The sequence below is a fragment of the Artibeus jamaicensis genome, unplaced genomic scaffold (assembly GCF_021234435.1).
Source record: "Artibeus jamaicensis isolate MK-2021 breed Jamaican fruit bat unplaced genomic scaffold, CSHL_Jam_final scaffold_474, whole genome shotgun sequence".
Taxonomy (NCBI): domain Eukaryota; kingdom Metazoa; phylum Chordata; class Mammalia; order Chiroptera; family Phyllostomidae; genus Artibeus; species Artibeus jamaicensis.
The window spans coordinates 43,133,916-43,159,654 of NW_026522046.1; positions in this window are offsets into that span (position 1 = coordinate 43,133,916).

The following is a 25,739-nucleotide window of genomic DNA, read 5'->3' on the forward strand; positions in this document are numbered from 1 at the left end:
CCAGCGGGGTCCGGGCAACCTGGCTGAGATGCTTCTGGTTCTGTCATGAGTGGGGCCGCTACTGGGTGAGATTCTGTCCTGGAGACCGACTTTCACCTTGAAGAGAACAATGGCAAAAACCTCTACTATAAGACAATAAAGAACATGGAAGGATCCTTCTTTCTCATCCCAAATACTCACTGGAGCTCTTCATGAATTAGGGCAGTTAGATTTTTTTCTAATTAATTTATTACATTTATTCTTTGCTTTACTCTTTTTTTATTGTTCATGTACTATTATCTCCATTTTCCAGCCACCACTTTCCCCTGTCCCACCTCCCACCCTCCATGCCCGCCCCCCTTGGCTTTGTCCAGGGGTCCTTTATACAAACCAGACCTTCAAAGAGAAGATGAACACTGTCAAGACAGCCTCTTCAAACAAAGCAGTTTTCCAGACCACAGGCCCTATGGCATGGCGGTGCAGAACATGAGCCAGTGGCCCTCCTACTGCAAGAGGATGGCTTTTTGTTTGTTTGTTTTTTCAGAATTCCTCCCCTGGCACTGAGAGACCCGACCTGGAAGTTCAGTGGACTTGTCCCAGCGGAGGGCACGCCGACTGATTCTGTGCAGGTCTGCTGTTTCCTTTTCCAGAGCTGGGTCGCTGTCAACACAGCAGTGAGCGAGGGTGGATCACCTCCCAGAGCAGCAGGCTCAGGGGCGTGGAATCAGGGCTGAGCTGGAACCCTGAGTGCTCAGTCTGGCCCCTCAGATGAGCGGATCCCCCACCCCCACCCCGGGAAGGGTTAGTGCAGGCCTCTTTGTGGGGCCTCTTGAAGCCCCTCCAGGCTTGATCATAGAAACAGAAGCTTCTCCGACTGGGCTGTCTCTGCAATCAGCACTCAGCTGCACAACACCGTTCCGACCAACTCTCAGTAAACACAATTAATCCTCTTTAGAAGACGTGGAGTGAGAGAAGAGACATTTCATTTTGAATTTCCTCCCCAGAGCTGTCAGCACCGAGGCTCAGCCGGGTGGATGTTTCCCACACACAGGTGTGCTCCAGGCTTCCTGAGCCGACACGGACGCAGGGCTGGGCTTCACTCCGGGCTGGCTGAGGCCTGGGTCTTCCACGGCCCAAGACCTGGGGAAACTCTCTGGGGTCTTCTAAAAATATTATGGAATGGGTCTAAAGTAGCCTTTTTTTAGGGTGAGTTTATCTGTCTACTAAGACACAGCCGTCCTGCTGCCTGTAACGATCACCCCGCGGGCTCAGGGAACAAACCCTGTTTGGTGGGGACCTGAGTAGTTTTCAGTCCTCTGTGAACTCTGGAACTCTCTAGGCTGTAATGACCGCAGATGAGTTTTCTTTCCGCCATACCTGTTTCTGGCCCAGCCTTGTGGCTTTCCACCCCGGGCCAGTGCGGATTCCCACTCCAGGGTCTCCAGATGCAGATTTTCGGAACTCCTTCTCCCTGCGGCTTCTTCCTTCTCTCTCTGGGTCTCCCCCAGTTCCGGCTGCCACATGCTTCCCTCCCCTCGGCAGATTGCCGGGGTCTGTTTGGATGTCCCATCCCTGTCTCGTGCTCTGGAAATTGCCTCCAGGCCCAGAGCAGGGACAGTCATTGTGCTTACCTCATTTGTTGCTCTTGAACCAGGGACCACAGCTCTGTACTGTGTATTGTCCGATGTCTAAAAATACCTATTTTGTATCTTTTTTTCTAGTCTTTTTTAATGGCAAGAGTGTAAAGACTCTATCAGTTACTCTTCCCTGGGCTAAAGCTGGAGTATGTAAGCCTAAGAGGTTAGTATTATTATTAATCCCATTTAAAAAAACTTCAGCACTGAGCGTTCAGCAAATTGGTTATGTCACTTAGCTAACAATTACTTAGATTTGTACCAGTGACTGATTGATTCAGCAAATACTGAGCACTTATTTGGTTCCATACAACAGCCTGAGTGTGCAGTGATGGATAAAGCGTCTGTACTTTTTTAGCTTGCAATTGCCTGATGATGCCCAGCACAGTGCCTGGTCTATTGCAAAAGGTCAACAAAGATTTGTTGAATTTATAATAGTATGTACAATTGATGTCATAAGAGCCTCAGCTAATATGCAGTTGGAGGACCTCAGTCCTGGTTCCCCACTCATTGAACTCCTCTAGTGCTCCTGGTTTGTTGTTTTGTAGCTTTGGCTTGGTTGCGTCCTATGACCGGGAGCTCATTATTACATAGGGCAGTGCATCCCATTTTAACTGGAAGGTTCCCCAGCAAGGGTATGAGTGGGCACTAGGCAGATGAAAAAGTGTAGAGTTTTTCTGCAGAGGAGAAAGGGCATTGAGTTGGGAACCTGGGAGCCATGAAGACAGACTTCATTTATCACTTTTCCCAGTGCCAGTTCCTGTTGTTCATCTTCCAGTCTCCCAGGTCCCTCCCTGTGTGTCCTCACGCAGCAGCCGAATGACATTTTGTCAGAGATGCAGGGGAAGGAATATGTCATGTGCAATGAGAGCGGTCGGCTGCGCTGGACTCGGAGACCTCTGAGTTTCTTCAGACGTCTGAGAATCTTCGGTTCAAGCTTTCTTTTTCTACTTCCATTTAGAAGCCTTATTTACAGCCAGACCCAAATAGTATAAAAGCTAATTTCTGCATATACACCTTATAAGGGATTTATTTAAAGTTTGTCCAATATTGTCCTCTGTACTATATGATTGCATTTTATCTGGCCCATTTCCACATTCCCCCCCTAGTTTTTCTGAGTCCTGGCTTCCACCCTCCAATTCTACTGTGTGCAGATGAACTGGAATCTCAGAGGCACCAAGACTGTTCTCAGTAACTAGGGCCTTAGAAATTCATGTCCCAGTGTTTCCCTCTGGGCCTTGGACAGACAGCCAGGAAATACGGGTCTCCCCTTGTATGTGCCATGTTTGTAAAATGAGAAGTTTCTCAAGAAAATTTTCTTTATTTTAGTAAAGCATTTTAATTTACTTTGGAGAAAACGAAAGAAATCTAATTGAAAATAAGGAATAAGATTATCCTATGAATAACATTCCTCCATCATAGTGATTTCAGGTTTTGAGTAACCTTGTTAATTCAATTCAACTATGTGCCTGGACTAGCTGAGCTGGCGCTTAACCCAAGGAGACAACGGGGTGAATTGGATTTCTCGTAGCTACAGTACACTTTCTGTCCTGCTGGCCAGCTTCTCCCGGAGGACTGCGGAGCATGCCAGCCCTTTGGCTTTGGCTACAAATAGACCACCTGCTCCACTAATGGAGGCATATAGTTAACTGAGAGAAGGGACCTTTAGAATCTAATATCATCTAGATGACTTTCTGCATAGATATTTCAAATAAAATGGATGAGACAAAAATACTGATGGTCAAGACTGATGATATTGACAGGCAAATGCGTCTTCTATGCGTCCCAGGTGAGCCCAGTTCGATCCCGCAGCTGGACCAGTCACTAGGAAGCCCCGTGTGCAGGTCTCTGGTGAAGGGTTTACAAGTCCATCAGCAATTCCGGTAGGAAGTCCCAAGTTCTGGAACATGCAGCCTGACTTTAAAATGTGCTGTGGTCTGATATTTGATATGCATGACCTCTGTATGGTTAGAAAACTCACAGTCTTCCCAGTGATAGTCTCCCTGCTCAATTGAACTACTTTGGCTGTTTGGGCTTCTCATCAATCATACATGCATCTTAACCCTCAAAACCAAGGGATTGATTCTGTGAGAAATTCTCTCAATGTGGCCCTGCGTCAACAGTACTAATTATTTTTGCTTTATGTTCTTCCCCAAAGCCATATCCTGACTTTTTATCTTTGTCCCCCCTAAAGACATCACCCATCAGCCCAGTACCTGAGTACAAAACTATTTTTTCGAGGGGGAAGACAACTTTGAAGATTACCTAGGTTATTGGTGGGTTTTTGAGGGAGGAAAGGCCTTTAAAAATTGTATTGTTAAACACAGGAGATCCAGAAAACCACAGAAAACATGTGCATAGCTTAATTAGTCACTCTACTATGAACACAGTTGCAACTAATGCCCAAGTCCCAAAGTCAAAAATAATACTTTGCCCTCACCCAGAGCTTCTCCATGTTCCCTATTCCAATCACACCAGATTCCCCAAAGTAACTGCTGTCCTAACTTTTGTGGCTTTATTTTCTCTTTTGTCTTTAGGTTTTATTTTTAGAGAGAGGGGAAGGAAGGAAGAAAGAGAGGGAGAGAAACATCGGTGGGAAAGAGAAACATTGATTGGCCGCCTCTTGAATGTGTCTCGACTGGGGACCGAACCCGCAACCCGGGCATGTGCCCTGACCGAAATTGAACCAGCTCCCCCCGCCCCCACCACCTTGCAGTATGACACCCAACCAACTGAGCCACACCAGTCAGGGCTCTCTCGCCTTTCTGTGCAGTTGACCTCTCAGACATGAATCTCTAGACAGCATAACTTAATTTTATTCATTTTTGGTAATCGGACAGTTTCTTAAGTCTATCTGAATCTTCGGGTTACCCTTCCATCCCTTTCTCAGCCTTACAGTTCACCTGTCGAGGCACCTGAGCTACTCGAACTACAGACTTTTCCAGGTTACATTTTGCTAAATGCACACACAACGGTGCAGCCCAGCATGTTGTTCTGCTTTGTGATCCCTGCGCATCGAGAGCTGGATCCTGAAGTTCAGTCAGATGGAGATTTTCAGACCAGGCAAGGGCGGCAGGCATTCTGAAAGGAAGGAAGCGTACCGGGTCTCTGCCATTGCTGTAACTGGCCTCCAGCTCCCAACCCAGTTTCTTTGGGGCTTCCTGTCTTTAGACTCAGGAGAAAACCAGGCTCCCGGAGTCCCAGCCTCTGAAATGCAAGTTTTATCATTTGTGCCTTATACCTTTTATCTATCTATCTATCTATCTATCTATCTATCTATCTATCTATCTATCTATCTCTATCTATCTATCTATCTATCTATCTATCATCTGTCTACTTATCTATCTACCTATTTATCTATCCTATCATCTAGTTACCTTTGTGTGTGGCATAGACATATACATATGTTTACATTTGTACACATGTGGACACATCACACTCCCCTCTATTCATACTCTATATCTGCACCTATATTTATATCTATGTAATAGCTTCTGGGCTGTTCCTCTCTCCCCCCAAGAATTGAGTGATTTCCAGGTAGCAGGCCAGGATAATTTGGCGGAGACGCTTTGGCTATGCACTTGGGGGCTGCGTTCACTGCTCCTGCACCTGCTCCCTTGTCTGGGGTCTGCCTCTGAGCAGGCCCGGAATTCCCTGCGGAAAGGAAGCCCCTGAAGGGCCCCACTGGGCCTGCTGATGGCTCCAGTCTTACCAGCTCTGACAAAGAAGAAAACCCCTTGCAACTCCTGTGAAAAGCTTGGGCTTGTGTAAATAAAATGGCTTCTTTCCCTGATGGCAAACCACCCTTCCAGCTGCTTTTTCTTATCTCTTATTTATAGAACAATTGTGAAGTGAAACATTTAAAACATAGAAATAAGCTTTTTTTTAAAAAAATGAAAACATTTAAAATAAATTCTTGGCCCTCTTCTCAAGCTATGCATGACACCATGCTGGGCTTCGATTTCATAGTGATAAAAATCGTCATAGTGACGATTTCATAGTCCCCAGCAACGAGACGGGACTTCTCAGATCTAGTCTTAAGAGTGTCTGTTGCATCCCTGTGTTGTGGCCACATCTGCAGGACCCCCTTAGCTGACTCATTAACTCCTAATCACTCTCTTTCAAGAGCAAGTTTGATGGGTTCTTTTCTACCTTTTTCATCTAATGAGCCCTTCCCTGGAGGCTTTCTGGGTCCTCCTGTTCATCGACTGGTGGATCAGGCCTCCAGGCAGCTCCGATGTACTTCCCAGGCTTGGTGTGCAGCAGGTGGCTGCTTTCCCCAATTTGCTCTTTCAGAACCTCAAGCCAGCCGCTCAACTCGGTAGCTCCATTTGTCTCCCTACCTAAGGGACTCACACAACGTCGCTCCCATGGCAGGTGTCCCAGGCAAAGCTGGAGGTGATTTATTGACTGGGGCAGGTGGAAGCGAAGAGCTTGGTAAACTGGGGTGGCAGCCTTGGAAGGTGTGGAGTGAGCAGAACCGCCCGTCCCGGCAGGTGCAGACCCTCTGTTATTCCCTGGTTCTCTCATTTGATTTTAATGGGCTCCATGCGTCTGACTTGAGCCCTGACCGTGTTCGTTCCGGCTGTTCTGGCAGAGAGGGATGGTGCTGGCCATGTCGAAGGTACAGCTCAGCTTCTGATCTTGAGTGAGAAAAGCTACCATTTTTCAATCATTCATCAAGTCTCAGTCACCTGAGGATTTTTGACTTCTGCCTCTCGTAGTCATGTGCCTCTTTGAGCAGAGTCTCTAAGAAGTTGGGTAACTGGCTTCTGCCGGGGCTAACGCCCAGCCACGTGGCTGTCCCCATAGCATGGAGAGTGGGCACTCAACCCGGAGGCCCAGTGGCCTGGGATAAACCTGATCTTCCCACTTACCGCTGGGGAGACCATTTCCTCTCAGAATACTTTCTTTTGTATAGAATGTGGGTGGCCAAGGGCCTCTTCTCAGCACTGGTGTAAACGGTAATGAACTAAAGGACCACGGCTCTTAGAGCAGTGCCCGCACATCAGTGCCACATGTATGAGGACTACAGGTGGCGGTGGCAGTGTCACCTCAGGCAGGAAAAAACATTTCTTAGAGAGATACTGAGGTGACCATTTTAGGGGTTAGATAATTAGCACCCAGGCTAAATTTGTAAAATTCAGTTGTCTCTTTACATTGGCAGGGTTGTTACAGCACTCGAGAGTTCTCTTGCGCCCAGATCTATTTTTCAGGTGCTCACAATGCCCAGAGTGTAAGCATGGGCATTGTAATACTCTGCGTGTCCAGCTGCCACATCTGTGTGACTGAAGGTCAGTTACTCACGTGATCATTACATTGCATTTTGGGGACTGGATCTTTGGAGAAGTCCCTTGTTTTCACAGTGAACACATATAGTCCCTGGTGACAAAGGAGGTGACTTTGACTCAGTCCTCTCTCCTTTCCTGGACAAGCATGGCAGGAACAGGCAGGGGTGATACTCAGCATCTCCAACTCAGGCCTTACGGTCCCCGTTATCCTTTTGTGTTTAAGCCACATCCACTGACCATGGCTCTTGTTCTCCTTACCTCTCTCCCACCTCCCATTCCGTGCTGGGCGTCTGCCCATGGGACGGACCCAGGAGCCCAGGTCAAGGACAGTAGTTCCACATCATATCTCTACTGCCTTTTCCTTGCCCAGGCTCTTGAGAACATTGACCCTTCTGGGGTCCCTCCTCTACTCATGTCCATGTGCTTCCATTTTTATTGGGCACTGTTATGGGATAAACTGTGTCCGCCTCCAAATTTGTATGTTGAAGCTCTAATCCTTCACGTGACTTCTTTTGAGATGGGGGTCTTTAAATAGATAATAAATGTAAAATGAAGTCACTAGGGTGGCCCTCATGCAGTCAGTCAGACTGATGTCCTTTCCAGAAGAGGAGAGTATGACACAGACACACACAGAGGGACGCCCAGGTGAGGACATGGGGATGAGATGGCCATCTATGAGCCAAGAAGAGAGGCCTCAGGAGAAACTAGCCCTGCTGACACCTTGATCTTAGACTTTCCAGCCTCCAGAACTTTCTGTAGTTCAAGTCACCCAGTCTGTGGAGCTTGGTTATGGCAGCCCAAGGTAACTAATACGGGCATTAAGTGCCAGGTACCAAAGGACAGTTTCGATTCTCTGACTATTTGAGTAACCAGACTATCAGAAACAACAGTTGGCAAGCGCGTTCTCTGCTCCCATTCTCGGTCAGATGCAGTACCTCCTGGGGGAGTTGGGGCAGGACAAGGACACAGCACGGTGGCTGAGAACACTTTTATGTCAAGTGTTCCCCATCCTTCACTCCATAGTAAACAACTGTCACTGCATTTAAATCAATAATATGTACATTTCGTTTTCATTTATTATTGTTTTTATTGAAGTATTGTTGATGTCTAACATTATATTAGCTTCAGATGTACAGCATAATGGTTCAATATTTGTATACATTGCGAAGTAAACACCACAGTAAGTCTAGTTAACAGCCATCACCACACACGATGATACGAATATTTTATGAGCAAGAGAGTACTGTGTCTGTCACTGGGCATGTTCTCTCTTTAAGTTTGGAGAAGAGTGAGGTTGATATTCAGAGTTCTGGTAATACCATATTTTGTTACATACAAGTGCAATATGTGGCCAAATTTTTGATAGAAAAATGAGGATGTGCATTATTCATGGATATAATAATTACATACCATATGGATAATAATGGATATAATAATCCCACTTATAATGCACACAAAGAATGTGGTGAATATTATACATGGCAAAATATGGTACATTATGAGAATCCACTTTGAATCCAATGGGGTAACCCTTCGGAGGGTGCCATGGTGCCTTATGTCCCATCTTTTGAGAATGAATTTGATAGAGGAAAGATATGTATAGAACATAATGGAGGGAGGAAGGAAAGTTTATTTTAACATTCCAAGAATTTTTAAAGAAACCATGCAACATCATGTGACTATATTTTGTGTGAGAAAGAAAGTATCTTTTAATAAAAAAACCCCACTGGGCTTTCCTGAGACATAGAGTGCCATATTTCCAAATCTCACCCACACAGTTGTTTCCCGAATATTTTACAGCTTCAGACAAGGATGAGCAAGCAGTGACCTCACAGCCGGAACCTCTAGTGGTGCTAGTACAGCCCCACACGCATAGTGTGGGTCCTTAACACGCCTGTGCTCACTTGCAGTTGGTCCACGAACAAGGGCAGGAGTCCGGTGTTGCCTTCATCTCCTGTTCTGGACATGCCAGAAAGTGAAGCTGCAGCACGAAGCACCCAGTGGCTTCAGCCTTCTTGTGCATGGGATGAACCATCCAGTTGCCCTTAGAAAGCCAGGTCCATCACATGGGCCTGCCCTCCACGTCTCCTCCTGTTAAAAATTAAAATCAGAGTGATGCTTTCCTGCTTTAACCCCCTCAGGGACTCTCAAGAGTAAAATCCAAACCAACAAGGACCCGCAGGATCTGCCCTTGTTGGAGGCTTGGCCTTGCCTTAGATGGCTTGTCCTCGAGGTGCGTGGCCCCAAAAACCATTGTTGAGTTTTTCCAATATTTTACGCCCTTTCCTGCTTCAGAGTTGTGCTGTCAACAGATCAGAGAGGTCACCCCAACCTCCCAATCTGGATGGCGAGCCCTGCTGGATTGCTTCATGGTTTCCTGCACTTTCCTTTATGGTGTTGACGATACTAGTTGTATGTGATCAGGTAATATGTGTCTCCCTCTCAACTGCAAGTTCCACAGGGAATGGTGCCCTTCTATTCTGTTCACTCCTTCCCTCTGAACTTATATCCGTCCTTAGAGTCTCACTAGTTGTTGACCATATGAGTTAATGAGGCCCAGAACTGTTGTTTTCATGAAAATGTATACAGATCTCCTGAGTTTTTTTTTTTAGGAAGAGAAGGCTACCTTGGGACACTCCCTATTTTGCTGATATTCATTAGCAGCTGGGAATGAATTTTCAAGCAGTTTCAGCTGGAGGACACATTCATCACCGGAGGAGAAAAATTACTCAATTGCAGTCTTAAATGAGGTCTCCTAAGAACACTCCCTTGACCTTGGGCCATTGTGCATTTTCCTTACATGCAAATGAGGTAACTCAGATACCCTTTTCCCTGGCCACAACATTAACATTTGATAAGACCATAAACAACTATAATAGAATGCCTGCGCTTGTGTAGCATTTAATAGTTTACAAAACAGGAGTTTTGATGTGCGTGTGGATTCTGGGGAAGAAAGCGTTTTGTGTATACCTGTTTATAATTATTGATTCCCATCCATAAAGGCCTCTCCGCCATGCTACACAGCTGGCCATGTTTTTCTTCCTGGCCTTCCCCAGGAATCTACAACCCACAGACCACTGGTCAAATCCAGTCCACTGTCTGTTTTTGTGTACCCTGTGAGCTAAAAATGACTTACACATTTTAATTGGTTGAAAAAAGCCATTAAAGGAGAATATTTTGTGATGCCTGAAAATCGCACAAAATTCAAATTTCAGTGTTCTGCTCCTGTTGTTTTCTTGTTGTCTATGGTTTGTGCTCTAAGAGCAGAGTTGAGTGGTTGTGACGGATGTGGTCTGCAAAGGCAAAAGCATTTCCTAGGTGGTCCTCTGTAGAAAAGACTTGCCAGCACCTTGCTTACATACCGACCCCGACCCCCCTCAACTGCTGCCCCGGTTTTCATCTTGCATGCTGTCAGCCGTATCATTCATTCTTTGGCATCTCAGAGTCAATGCGATTTCTCCTGAGAAATTTTTCAGGTTCCCAGGTTCCCGGTCCCTATTTTCTTGTGATTCTTACCTCCTCCGTCACTCACACTGTGCCTTTGCATCCTAACACTGGCTACAGTTAACACAGGGCATTCAGAAAACCCATCCCCCTCTATAGACTGTTAGCTCTGGGGGGGCGGTGCCTATTTGTTTCACACACTGTTATGTCATGGGTCATCAACAGCACAGAAATATCTGGAGCATGAATGGTAGAGGTTTGGAGTGTCATCTCATACAGAGGACAAGAACAGTTTCATATTACAAGAGGAGGGACCGCTAGGAACTCGGCCGCTGGGACCCATCCTTTGTACCATCCACTGTCCACAGTCTCAGGCCACAAGGCAATCACGGATAATTAGATCCACCGGTACAACCGACTTGCTTTCACTCAGGACATCTCCCAGGAATTGCTAGGCAGAAGCAAAATAACCAATGTTTATACTACTCGATGCAAATTTTTATCAAACCATGGGGCAAGCAGCAGCACGCAGCTCCCGTGATGAGCTCGTAGTGACTGGCACGTATGTTACAACAGGGCTGAGTTCTGTAGAAATTAAGAGGCAGTTGACCTAGGCCCATGTTACAGATGCAATTTCCAGGTGAAAGAGCATTATTGTTGTCCAGAGTCTGGATTAAAATCTAGCTCTGTTTTCCCCATTGCTCCTAAGTGGGTGAGTAGCTCCTGAATAGAGAAGAGGGTAAGTCTCCTTGACTAAATGCTAGTTCCAAATGTGAGTCAACACCTTGACGTTCCTGGGGGCTGTCGGGGGCCCCAGTGACATGTGGAGAGTGGGCCCCAGAGGACGGCCGAGAGCATGTCCCAAACAGGAGCAGCTGAAGGCGCGTCTTGCTTGGACCTGAGGATGTGTTTCTAACACTGCGCTGTGAAAATTATCCATTTAGAAGGTATTTTTCTCAAGGTTTCCCTTGGGTAATTCTGAAGGGCAAAGTAATTTTGAAGCCAGGAGTACACAGTATTTATGGTACCACCTTGTAATGGGAATAATGTCACCGTAACTGCTGGGGCCTCTGAATTCAAAACCAAGCTAAGGGGTCCATGTAATAGACTTCTCCTAAGACCAGGTAACGCTTATAAACCACACATATTGTGGACAGTAAACACAACTTCTGACCGTCGTTGGCTGAGCAACTCGTAGCCAATACGCTTTTCTTCACCTCCACATCCAGCCCCACAGACCGCAGCGAGGCAGTCTTCCTCGGTTTATGTCCAGTCCAGTCTCTGACTTACGCAATTTCCCTTTTCCCCGAAGAACTCATTTTACCATTTCTCACAGCACAGACCTGTTAGCCATGACTTCATTCGGCTTTTATCTGAGAAAGTCTCTGTCATCCTTCACTTAACAAAAAGGCAGCGGACTTCGTGCATTATTAACCAAATATATTCATGGGATAGTCAAACTATTCATCAACTATTAGGCAATAAAGAAAATATTAATTCTCAGAGGAATAATTCTAAAGACTACATTTTTTTAAAAAACAGAATACAGGAAGACTGAAAATGAATGTCAATATTCTAAAAAGCACTACTTAGAAACATTTAGGTGTTTCTTAAGTATTTCAGAAATAAACCACATGTGCTTTAGATAATATCTCCCCAGTCCTCCGTGGGCAATATAGGACTAAGGGCTGATCACGTCAATCCGATTACGATTATATCTGAAATTGGGGCTGGATTGTAATTTTAGCACAATTTTTTTCCTTGTTTGCTAAGTTCCTGTTTCTTGGGTATGCTCGGTTTGGCTTGATCGTCTCATCCCAGAATGTTCTATGTCTCAGGGATGTTGAGCCTCTCACCTTAGACAAGTTCAGAAAATGTGGCAAATGTCTTGGCCCCTCCTATGGTTTTGTGGTTTTTTTTTTTTTTTGGTCCCTCCCTCTCACAGGAGGAGCCCCAGGCGAGATTTCACTCTGCTGTGAGGCCGAGCCCCTCACTGGGTGTGACTTTCCCAGGACACCTGATTGCCAGTCCCAGTTTCCTCAGCTCTGAATATTTTGCCTTTTCAGGGTTTCTGAGCTCAGCTTTCTCCTCACACAAGTTCCAACATGGCTGATGACTTGAGAGGAAGACTGGCTTCGTTTGGTGGCTGAGCTTCTGTCTCTAATAGGACTTGGTCTTTTAAACTCTGGGTTATTGGTACGAGGTTGCCGACTGTGTGTGTGTCTGGCTGCAGAGCTCAGCAGACGTCTCACGGGGAAGAGGCGCGTGTTCAGGGGCTCTGCTCGCCCCGTTCCATCACCCCCTCCGCAGCGGACTGCCCCGAGTCTGCCAGCAGCACCCTCGCTCTGGGCCAGGCCTGATCTTCACCTCACGTCCAGGCCTGGCGAATATGCCGGCAGAAGAAAAGAGTTAGCTTAGCAGTCCCCACCTCGCCTAGTGGAGCCCTCGTCCCTGGGAGGCTTGGCTCTCCTAGTCTTCCTCACTTCCAGAGAGTTCCAACCTTTTAAAGACAGCAGTTGTATAATTTACCCGGCTTTTTAGAAAACCTCCACAGTGGTCATATAGGTCTGCCATGTCTCACTATACCTACTTGAAATCCAAAGACTTGGATTGTTATTTTTTAATAAGGAAAAACATAGTTCTTCTATTTTGGCCTTTGCCCGCGTGGACCACTCTGGTGGTAGATATCAGCAAAGCTGTCTGATCCTCATCTACGGGCTCATCGAATCGGTTGGGAACATGCAGTCACTCCCACATGTTTCGTGTTGATCTGTCAAGAAGAGTAGGAATCTGCTATTGGGGTTTCCAACTCGGAAAGGTGTGATAAACATACGTCTATCTACGGTTCTTAGGGGCCTTTAGGGCAGCGTGGTGGAGGAGACCTCAGCGTCCATAAAGAGGAGCAGGGAGCACAATATTACACGACCTGGAGGAAAACTGGCGGGTCCTCTGGGGCACTGTAATCAGAGCCCATAAAGCTGCAGTGTCTTCAGAAACAACACGAAGGACAAGAAACACTCAGTGCAGAGCCACCGAGGGCCACTTGGAGGTAGACCCAAACAAAGCACACCGGAAATGACAGGGGAGAGAAACTCCGAAACAGAAGGGGAAGAATGATTAACTTAAAAAAACCCTCAGTGTTTCAACATTCTGTAACACCCATCAGGTCGGCACGCTGCTGAGACGCCAGCAAGCCGCCATCTTTACTTCTCAGCATCCCTGGCAAGGACATGAGCTGTGAAACACTTGAGAAAGTGGTAAAACCTGTAGCCCTCGTGACGCCGAAGTGGTCGGAGTGCAGGGTGACGGCGGGTGGGTGGGGGAGTGACACTGTGGGTCTCTGACCACAAGCAGATGTCTGTTCATTCGGGGAGCTCCCTGAGGTTGGAATGACTGCCTGGTCAAAATATGGAAAAGCATTACACACGTGTATTTGGGGTGTGTGTGTGTGAACTAAAGCAAAGCCTGAAGATTTCTGTGTTCTAGGTTTATACTCACATATGGGAGCAATCCCATCCGAATATGAACGAGAATAATCCGATGTGTGGATGTGTATTACGGGGTCCCAGGGAACAGAGTATCTGCGAGCAATAAAGTCCTGGGAGAATTCCAGGCATATCAGGATGCTGTGCCTGGACAGAGAGAATGGAAATTTGGGAGTCAGACATGGATTCAAATCCTGACACCGCACTTCACTAACAGAAGAGAATGAGCAAGTCCTTAAACTTTCTGAGCTTCTGTCTCCTCCTGTGTGGAGTGGAAATCACATCTGCACTGTAGGGGCTTTGTGGCGATTACATGGTTAGCACCAAGCATGGTGCTGGGTACCCGATGGGCGTTCCGTAAACCACAGCTCTCATAACTACATGGCATGCGGGGAGCAGGACCCCTCAGGGTGCTGTCAGCAGGGTGTGGCTGAAAGTGTGACAGGTCAAGTTGAGGGGAGAGGGTCAGTGGGGGCACGCGAACTCAATGGAGTCCCCAGGGGATTAGAGGTGGGGGAGCAGAGCTCAAAGGTGAACGAGTCTGGTGCAGGTATTACAAGAAAGCAGGGGTCCCTGGAAGATAAGGAAGACAGATGATGAAGAACGCAGGACACAGGTGGGAAGACCGTGGTCAACCCCCAGAGGCTCCTTTCAGGTTCCTCTGAGCTGTGATTGGGTTGTGGCCCCACCTTCCCACCAGGTGCAGTAAACCAGTCCTCTGTCTCCAGGGCTGCCTCTGCAGAGCTAGTCTGGGGGCTGGTAAAGTTAAGGATTCTCCTGTGACCCAACTCTGCTCCCACGAAGTCCACCACTCGGTGGCCAGTCACTCGGTGGGGCGTTCCCACTGGACTCATTTGTCAGTGGAGGGGGCGGATGTCTTTGAAGAATTTTACAAAGCTACAAATCCACGATGCCTAAGTTGATGAAGCACCTGATCATATTTTCAAAAAAAGGATCAAAGTAAGAAAAGATATAGAAATGTAATATGCACTGAGAGGCAAAGTAAATTGCAGGGGATTTTGGTGAGAAGAAGAGGAAAACGATGCCGTGGTCGTGGTGGGCCACAGGCCAGGTACACATCTTCGGCTGTGGCCCCACTGAGAAACAGGGTAATGGGGGTGGGAGTGAGAAGCGGGAGCAATTCCAATGTGTGCAGTGAGGTCAAACAACCATCTCGGTGAGTGGTGGGGGCAAGGGGAGATGGAGGTCGAGGGAGAAAAGAAGCTCATGTGGGACCTAGTACTCCAGGAAGTGAGAAGGTAGCTACTTCTCGACAAAGTCACTGTGTAGCAAGCTCTAGACTATGGCTCACTTTTGCTTCTGCCGCTGGGAGGACTTTTTCTCCCTCTATTTTTAGCCTTTGGCATGATCTGGCAGGCTGAGTAACCAGCCTCGTAATTCAATTTACCCTATGAAGGAGACATTTCGTGCTGAGTCAGAAGGTGGACGGGTGCAGGGACCGGAAGCATAGCAGTGGGGGGGGGGGGGTAAGTGTACTTCTCATGGGGTCGGAAAAGAATTCCAAGGAAGGATCCAAAAGAAATTGGTCCAAGTTGACAAGGGGAGGGTAACCAGGGTTCCAGGAGCAGAAGCTTTCATGCATGACCCCTCATTCTGAATGAAGATGTTGGCTGTATGGAAGGTCAAGCCAAGGGCATTTGGTCTTGCACGGGGGGGGGGGGGGGTGAGAAAGAGTTAGTGTGATCTCAGGTTTCCTCCTACACCCCAAGTTCAGGACACAGTAACATTTTAATACCACAGTTCAGAAGCGATTGGACTGTCTTTCAGCCCCACCCCCACTCCCGATCCCATTCTTTGTAGGCAGGGGCTCGGAGTGATGAAGGAGATTGGGACCCTGCTCTCTGGCCTGGAGACCTACTGCCTTGGGACCAGCTGAATGGAAAAGCGGGTCACCATTTTGTAACTCACTTTTTTCTCTTCAGCTTTTCTCTTCAATGCAGAATAACCATAATTGTTACAAAGTGATGGCACCACGTCCCTTGCAAACAGCTGCAGGGAAGCTGTGCAGGGGCCAGATGCTATAATTCTTAGTTACTCCATTTCCTCCTGCGGTGGACAGATCTCCAGCTGACTCCCCGTGAAAACTGCCTCCTGGTGTTCATGCCTTTGTGAAATCCCCTTCCAGCGAGCCTGGGTGGGGTCTATGATTTGCTTCTAATGAATGGAATACGGCAAAGGAGGGGGATGTCTCCCCTGTGATCACATCATGTTATAACAAGGCTCTGTCTTACTAGAATACTGGCTCCTGCTCTCCCGCAGGCCTTGGGGACCCAGGCTGTGGACTGCCTATGGAGAGGGCCACGTGGCGGGCAACAGTGGGCACCTGTCGGAGCAGCCCCTGGCCCACAGCCATGGAGGAACTGGAACTCTCATTCCTGCCAACCACCTGCATGACCCTGGAAGCCCTCCCCGGTCCAGCTTCCAGATGAAACCACAGGCCAGCTGACACCTTGCCTGTGGCCCATGAGACCCCAAACAGAAGACCCAGATGAGTTATGCTTGAGAATCCTGAAACCCCAAAACTGTGAGGTTATAACTAGGTGTTGTTTGAAGCTGCTCAGGTTGTGGTAATTTGTTATGCTATGTGGAAAACGCACACACCTCCCCAGACTACATTCTCCATGGGGATTGGATGCCTTCCTGTTGAGAGTCCTCAAGGCCATGGGCAACAGTGCCCGGCTCTCCCATCCTGTGGGCTGTCCACCTGCTGGTATGAATGGCCCTCCAGGATGGGAGGACCTTCTGAAACACATCCATAATCTCTAGGTGCAGTCACAGACATGGCCCACAATCTGCCCAGAGCTTAAGGAAGACAGTGCTTCTCCCAGGCATGGATTCACCTACTTCCCGGTCCTCCTATTGGGTCCGACTTTGGGCCAGCACCTTGTCAGAAATAGGAATGGTGAAGACAAGGAACCACCCACAAAAACTTACCATCCCAGGGAGGAAAAAAGCATTTAGGTAAATAACCTGATTTAAGGCACATCCATGGTCCAGACAATGAGGCAGCATGAGGACTGTAGAGACCAGGGAAGGGTGTTGGCTGTCGGGGCTCCGTCTGCCATGTCCTCATGTAGGCTGATACCTCTGGCCTGTGTTCACGCTCTGAAACAGGTCACCCAGTGGCCTCAGGTCCCATCCCGGATGGGGCTGATTTTTATGGCATTCTCCAGTGCTGTGCATTTTGTTTTCTACATATTTCATTGCTCAGTCATGCTCATTCTTTGCAAAATTTTATATTAAGTGAATCTCACTTTTGGTATCTTTGGTCTTTAATTTTGCATCTTTTTCCCCCCATAAGTCTGATACCTTCCCCTCCATCAAATGCTGGTCTCAAAAAAAAAAAAAAGAAAGAAAGAAAGAAAAAAAGAAAGAAAATCTGCTATGTGAGCCCTCTACTCTGACATTGTCTTTCAAGTGCACCTATATAACCAAGACCTTTCCCAGGGGCAGTTGCAGGTCAAGTTTATCATTGTGGAGTAAAAGGCTTGGTTACCGTTTGAGTGGGGCTAACCTATGGGAGTGGCTAGGATCTCTGTAGATCAATAGGTAATAACCCGATTTCTTTGTGCATAAGACTAGCTCCTCCAAAGTCACCTGTGGCTGGTGCTACGTGATGCATTGATGTGGCATCACCTGTGCACTTATGACAGTGATTCTCAACCGGAGCGATTTTGCCCCCTGCTGGACACCTGGCAATATCTGGAGGCATTTTTTGGTTGTCACAACTCAGGGGTGGGGTTGCTTCTACTGGCATGTGATTCATAGAGGCCAGGGTTCCTGCTAAGCCCCCTACAATGCCCAGGACCGCCCCTTGCAACAAAGAATTGTCCAGCCCGAATCGTTAGCAGTGCTGAGGTTGAGAAGCCCCGATTTAACAGGCTTAAAGTCAACCCCATATACGTGGCAAAGAAAATGGCACTAAATGAACCAAGAATTCCTTCCGCTGAGCCCAGTCTCGTTCTTCGAACCAGCCCTTCTCACCCCTTGACTAGTGGCGAGTGAAGCTCAGGGAGAAATAGAGCAGGCTAACTGTTCCCTTTGAACTGCTGTTGGGTTTTACTGTTCATCTTTATGAACTTTATTTTGCATGTGTACTTGAGGAATTCTGGATTGGATGCAGATGATCCTATTCATTTAGAAAGCACCCCTATTCTCCGCCCCCCCGGGGTGGAGTGACAAGAGCCTGACTAAATGTCCTATATACACAAATGTCAAAGTCTTCATCTAGGTGAAGAACGAATGTTCTCCCCTCCCTTCCCCAAAGGAAAGAGAAAAACCTTTGTTCCTGGAGGTGGAAGGGAAAGGAACCCGGGTTCTCAGTATAACCTCTTGGAATGTGAACACATCCCTTCAAGGGACTGGTGAGCCCTGGCATCCAGCTTTGGGGACCTGGAGAGGTCTCCCATCCAGGCCTTATTTTTCCTTGAAATGCAAACATTCTTCCAGAGCCCGGTAAATCTCTGCAGGGTCCATCACTCTCTCTACAGTTGCCTGTTAATGCCCCAGGTTCTCTGTGAGCCCAGGATCCCAAGTTGGCAGACACGTGTATCCAGAAAGCCCCAGGGCTGCCGCGCACACAAGTATTTTCTGTACACCCAACCGTTTCCAGGTCTCTGGGGACTTAGGGGTGGCGTTAGGGTCTTAACCACCTGCTCTTTTCCTTCTGTGACTGTCATGTGAGGTAGGCCCTCCTGTTACACAAGGCCAGCAAGGCCACTTGTCCAGGAGGCATTCCTGAGTCACGTCCCACAGCAATGCTTCCCACAGCCCCCATCATAGAATTCTCCTGAGGCAGGCAGAGGTAGTGACCGAGGGGACCCTCCTGCCACTGCATGGTTACAGTGAAGGAGGGGCCTGGGCGAGTCACCGGCCGCTGGCCTGGAGGGTTATGTCGTGGTGGGAATGTGGCCCCGAGGCTCTGGTGGTGGGCACACTTCTAAGTTCCCCTGAAATCAGTCTAGAGGGGGTTGTGTCACTGGCACCTGAGTGGCTGGCAGCTCTGTGTCCCCGTATGGCAAAGAGACACCTGCCACTGCAGTGCAGGTATCCCAACCAGCTGGCAGGCCTGGCCTCAGAGCCGGTCAAACACGGTCGTCACACATTCTTAGCTCTTGGGGCATATTGAAAATAGGGACAAAAATTAAGGGAAAGTTCTTCTCTGATTCCTTTGAATTGCACCAGCTGTGCTCTACACGATTCCTGAGGAAAACAAATACTGTTGTAAGTCGTCACTGAATAGAGGCCACAAGGAAGCAGGGGTTCATACTCCAGGACATAAAGCTGGAAGTGAGCATGTTAAATATATTGCTCGCACTCTGTTTTGGAGGCTTGAGTGTTCACTGGGGAGACATGGCTCATGAGAAACCAGATGCTAAGCTTGGATTCTGTCTGCCATCCATGCTGAGTCCCCCGAGTGCGAGAGGCCATCCACTCCGCATCCGCTTTTCGGGAGCCCGGTGACAAGCAGGCTGTCAGACTCCTTTGTCCAGGGAGCAACAGAGACAATGGCAGCAGATTGTGAGGATGAGCTAGCAGGCACTCTATTCTGAGAGTCACGTGACCAGAAAACTCCTTCTGGATCTTCTTTGACATATTAAGTAGGAATTTTCAAAGTGTATCCAGCTGAGAGCTGAGTATATGGCTAGCCCAGGAAGAAGCTAAGAAAGGGCACAATGTCCTCCTGGCCCCTGGAGAGCAAAGAACCTGTTACCTGCACGGAACTGAGGTCAGAGTACTGGATGAGATGCCCTGAGCTCACTGACTCGACAATCGCTGTTGGGTGGTGACCAGGTGGCTCCCGGGATGGGGCCAAGAACAAGGCAGATCAAATCCCTTTCCCCTTAGAGTTTATAATCGAATGGAGCAGGAAGACATTGAAATCAGGTGGCAACTATGAAGTTCAATGAGCATCCAAAGGAAGACGCAGCCCGCTCCAGGGGTCATGGCGAGTCTTGCTCAAGAAGCTCTGTTGGAACTGGGAGGTGAGGGTGGGGTAGGCTCTCCAAGCAGGTGCCAGCCTGTGGTGTGATGTGCTCAGACTGTGGAGGACCCTGAGCAGACAGGGGCTGTGGCAGGTACAAGGGCTTAGAATTTATCCTTTTGTCTCCTGTGGTTGGGAAACCCAGGATGCTCCTCCCACTTGGTCTGTAGAGGCCGTTTTATAGGAGGCGGTGTTTTTAAAAAATTTCTCCCTCCCCTCCCTTTCTCCTCTTCTTTCTTTCTTTCTTTCTTTCTTTCTTTCTTTCTTCCTTCCTTCCTTCCTTCCTTCCTTCCTTCCTTCCTTCTTTCCTTCCTTCCTTCCTTCCTTCCTTCCTTCCTTCCTTCCTTCCTTCCTTCCTTCCTTCCTTCCTTCCTTTCTTTCTTTCTTTCTTCTTTCTTCTTTCTCTCTCCCTCTCTTTTGTTCTCTCCTTCCTTCTTTTCTCCCTTCGTCCCATCCTTTCTTCTTTTATTTATTTATTTTTTTAGAAAACCTCAGCCAAACTCATTCATACCATGGCCTTTCAACATCTGCTCAGCACTGCTTAGCAATCAGACATCCTGCAAGACAACTGGAGTTGGGAAAGTGAGGAGGTTGAGCGCTTGCCACCTAAGGCAGAAGCCAACCCTCTGGTGTGAGGGAGCGAGGGATCACTACCATTAGAAACTAACGCTCGTTGACATGCACTTGCTGATATTTAGCAGCTGCTGGCAAACAATTTTTGTTATGATCCTTGTTGTATATTTGACTACTATCTTCTAATGCTTGTGCTTTGTCTTAAAAAAACCCCAATGATGGAGCCCTTCCTGGAACCGATGAGCAGGCACAGGACCTGCTGGTCTGGTTCCCCGGGAAGCAGCCCTCGACACAGCGAGGTGTCTGAGTGGGTGATCAGGAGTCTGCTTCTCTTTCCACTACACACTCCCGACGGGTTTCCCAGGGAGAAGCGTCTGGGCAGGAGGGCTTCTCTTACTCTGAGACCTTCCGGTTCTTAAGAATAGAGCTTGGCCGGTCTCAGTGCTCTATCTGGGATCACAGAGAAAAACCCTGCAGGTGTTGCCCAGATGGCAGGACCCCTCTGGAGGGGCTGGCACTGCACACAGGGTCAGAGGAAACCAGACGTGGCCCCGTTTTATGATAACCTATTAATTAAGGGCTAGAAAATAGGCCACCTAGACATAGCGGCTTACAGTTTCAAATAACACACAAATGCAAATTTTGTGCCATAAAATAATATCTTTTTGTGTAAGTTTGGTGTGCTTACCTGGGCAGTTGTGAGGACAGAAAGGCCGTGTGTGAGCACCGTCTTTGAGCCCTGGGGTGTGGCCTGTTGGTACTGGGCACGGACTTTGAATCAGTAACTTTGTGAGTCTTTTTTTTTTTTTTTTGAGTAAGGTAAATGTGGGCCATTATTCCCATGGCCTCACATTAATGCTGGCATGCCTTGCAAGAAATCTCATTACATTACTTATTTCAGAGTCAAAGTGCTTACGTTACAAAGCAGCTAAAATTTCACCTGTAGGAAAATTGGCACAGTTCCTTATTTTCCTCTCCTTGGTGCCAAGCATAAAAAATGTGCTTTCTGTTTGGGTAATTTTGCACAGCAGAAACTTTAAATTATTTACAGCTTTCCTTATCTAGAACCAGAGGGAGCACACCATTTTCCATGCCACGATTTATACTGTGAAATGTTTTTCAGGAAAAAAAGGGGGAGTAAATAACTAGTAGGTACAAGAATCAGAAAGAACAGAGGCACTCCCCAAAACAAGGGCTGGCTTTCTCTTGCTGTAACCAAGGCAGATCCAAGAGACCCTTCCTGGGCAGTAAACACAAAAATGACTAGGAATTGCATTGTTTTTGGAGGCCTCTGCAAAGTGGTTCCAAATCAAGCTGTTGTGAGTGACCAAAAGCTTGAGTGACGTGAACAGAGCCTGGGCGTGAAATTGGAAGCAGTGTGGGCCGAGACATTAGTGGGTGGGGAGGTTGCAGCATGGAGGTTGGTCCATGTTTTGTGGGAGACTGCCAGCCAAGGACACGTATTTTAGGACCTCACTGGTCTTGTTTCCCAGGCAGAGCATCCGCACACCTGGAGAGGCACAGGGAGAACTGAAAGGCGTGCCCCCTTCCTCCCTCCTTGGCCCTCGGACTCTCACTGGCCTGTTGACCACTCTCCCTTCTCCCTGGATAGGCCTGCGGGCCTGGGGGCATTCTCCAAATAGTGTTACTAAGCATTGCCGTATGTTAATCAGTCTTAGTCCCCACTGCTAATTAAGAATTTCACATCTCGTTTTTGAATTGATCTCCTCTCAATTTAATTAGTGAGAAGGAGTCTGTTAAGAGTCTGGACTGCTGCGGTTAAAGACCTCCCCATGCTAAAGAGAGAAGGGTGCAGGTGCTGTTCTTCCTGGGCCCCCCTCCTCCTGTTCATTGATTCAGTTCAGCTACCCAGGACAAGAGTAATCATACCCTGTATTCACTGAGCAGGCATCCTGGTGAGTATCGTAGACTTATCGCCCTTCATCCTTACCCCAGGTAAATGCATGGATGGACACAGAGTTCACAGTAGAGAAGCCCACACTCACACAGGTAGGAAGAGGTGTTGCTAGGATCCCAACTAGACACTCCTCCTGCAGAGACCACCCTCCCAACTGCACTGCTAGACTGAGTCGCAAGCCAGCCCGCCTCAATGCAAGTTACTGTTTGACGTGCTGTAACTCATGAAGCCCTCCCTGTCCATCCTTTAGTCTGTCAATATCCATTGCAATAACATTACTGATAACAAAAATATTTCCTGAGTATGTTGTAATCTGCAGAATGTTTTCTCATTTCATTCACTTCTGAGCCTCGTGGCAACCTCTTGGGTAGACAAGGCAAACGTTTCAGCCCTGTTTTATGAGACAAGAGTATAACTCAAGAAGCCGTGCTGAAGATTACTTGCCAAATGAGCAAAAGAACCAAACATAACCCAAAGCCTGAGTATTTTGCTCTTTATCATGAGCCCAACATCTCTCTCCAGTTCTAGAATGTCTCTTCCCAATCAATAACATCATCTTCATCAAATTTCGGCAACAATGCGTGTCAAGAGTTTTAGCAGATGAAGTGCCATGATGGGCAGCCAGGCAGCCGAAGGTGTCAAAATTCATCTGGTTCATTTTGACTCCGGTCCCACGCCCCAGCCAGGAGGCATGCCAGCGCTCAGGGCAAAGAGGGCTTGAGTCTGGAAAAAAGAAAATTGCCCCTGGCAAGCCCGGGCATGGTCTCCTAATGACAGCGCAGGAGGCAGGCATGCACTGCTTCAGTTAACATTAATAGAGCAAAAAGAGACTTGGGTATTATAATAATTATTAATTTTGTTATGCCTGATAATGGTTGTGTCAATGTAGAGGAATATTTTTATTTTTTGGAGAGCCACGATCTCTGTAATACACTTGAAAACATTATATATGTAATGTTCATATATATATATACATATATATATATGTATATATATATATATATATACACACACACACACACACACACACACACACATTTATATATGGGGGGGGGCCCAAACTGGTATTTGTTTATAAAAAATTGTGTAGTCTTACCTGTTTAAACCTCAGTCACCTTCAAAGTGCTCTCCATTTGATGAAGGACACCCATGGAGATGTTTTTTTCCACTGCTCAAAACAGTTTTTGAACTCATGGATTTTGATGCCTTTTAGTACTTCTGCCATTTTTTGTTTCTTCTCTTCCATATTGGAAAAAATTTCCCTTTGAGAACTTTTTTCCATCTGGGGAAACAAAAAAAAAGTCACTCAGGGTGCAATTGTGTTATAGGGAGGGTGGGCATGGGGGTCATGCTGTTTTGGGTCAAAAACTGCTGAACACGCAGCACGGTGTGGGCAGGTGCACTTGTCAGTCACCCATCATGGAGTGAGCAACCACACTGGCAGAATCTTCAAAAAAATTCACTGCAGCTGAACGCAGCCTCTCACAACAACACCAGCTGGTGCACTGACACAGATGGGTTCCTAGAACACGCACCTAGTGGGGGAAGCCTGTGCTACAAGGGGCCTGCCCTCCAGAAGATAATTCTGGTTTTGGGGGCCCTGCCTCATATATTTCTGTATATGTTTCTACACACATGTTATATATATATTATGTGTGTAAAGTCATCAAGGTAGGGTGTGGGCAATTGTTGAACCTGGTTGTTGGGTTGAAGATAATGAAGAAAACACTAAAACACCATGAGAGAACACAGCTGCCTTGACAAATGGAACAGCGAGATTTGTGTTTGGACAGGACTGTGACCGTTCTCCAGGGTTAACTTCTGCACTCAGCCCCCTGCATACAAGTCTAATAGCATTAAATGCTGTTAGGAGTAAACAAGCTTTCAGAAAAAGAACTTTAAAAAATTGCCATAATTAAATTAATAGAAAAGATGGATGAGTGAAAAAGAACCTCCGGCACTGGCCCAATTAAATCTAAGAATTTAAAGATGGCATTTTCAATTAGAGAGGAAAACATTAATTATTAAATAAGAATTGTGGATAACTAGATGGTATTTGGGAAAAAATAAATTGCAGAAAACAAATTTTCAATAGCTCAAACTGTAAATATACAAAAAATGAGAAACAAAAACATTAAAAAATACAAAATGAGAAGTTCCCCTTTAAATATTACACAAGACCTGGATTGATACATTTGACTACGTAAAGCCCAGAATTGGGAAAAACTTTATCACAAGTTCAAAGAACAAATACAATTCTGAAAAAATGTTTGCAATTTTTATCATGAGCAAGGGGTTAATTTTGCCAGCAAACCAATGAGAAAATACTTGCCATAAACTAGAAATTGAGTAAAGGCTGTACCGATAGTTTGGAGTATTCTTCCCAACATAAATGCAAAAAGCTTCTAGACACATGGAAATGTGTTACTCCACATTCAAATTAAGATTCCTGCAAAAACTCCAAAATTCCCGCAAACTTAAATTATATCCGGATTCTGTCATTCACCTGTCAGATGGACACGGGTCAAGGAAACGCCACTTTGAGGAAGAAAAGAGACCGCTTTGGTGCAGCTGAGGACTGTTACTGTGCTTTTCCAAATTCGGCAATATTTATTATAAATTTTAACTATGTTTAATTAGCTTATATTGACATATATTTACATTTAATATAGTATATCAATATACTATGTGCTAGTAATACATTAATTTTTATATACAATATTTAATTATAGAATAAGCACAGCTCTCCCTGGACTTAGAAATTCCTCTCGCAGTCATTTATTTATAGATCTATTTCCATATATACAAATTCCTACTTGTAAAGGTTTTGCAGGTTTAAAAAAAATAATATAAAGCTAGTAGAAGAAAAGAAACAAACGCTAAGTATCTGTATTAGGAAACACATAAATTTATTATGGCGTGTTCATTTGATGGAAGCTATTGCTATTAAAAAGGGTGAGTGAAGCCCATCGAGACATCTCCAAAATAAGTCTGGAGTGAGACAAACCAAGAACAGAACACTGGGCTCGGGGGGCTGTCACGCGTGTCATTTTCTCATGGACTGTTCTCTCACATGTGTGTGGAATGTCTGTTTCTATGGGATACTCACGCCGAGGTGGCTGTGTTTGCCTCTCAGGTAGGGCTGTGAAGGGTGATGGGGGAGAAGTGACATCCTGCTCTGTGAGATTTTCATCTTAAGTTTGGGTTGTCTGCACATACTATTTAGTCAAATCGTGAAAACAGTCTAAAACATAATAAGTTCAACAGCCAGTGCACTTTCACTCTGGGCCAGGCGCTGTTCTGAGTACGTGAGACGGGCCCACTGGCACTGCCCTCACAGCAGCCTTAGGGGGTGGGTACAGTCCTTACAGGCGGTGAAACCCAGTGTAAGGCACTTGGCTGCTAAGTGCA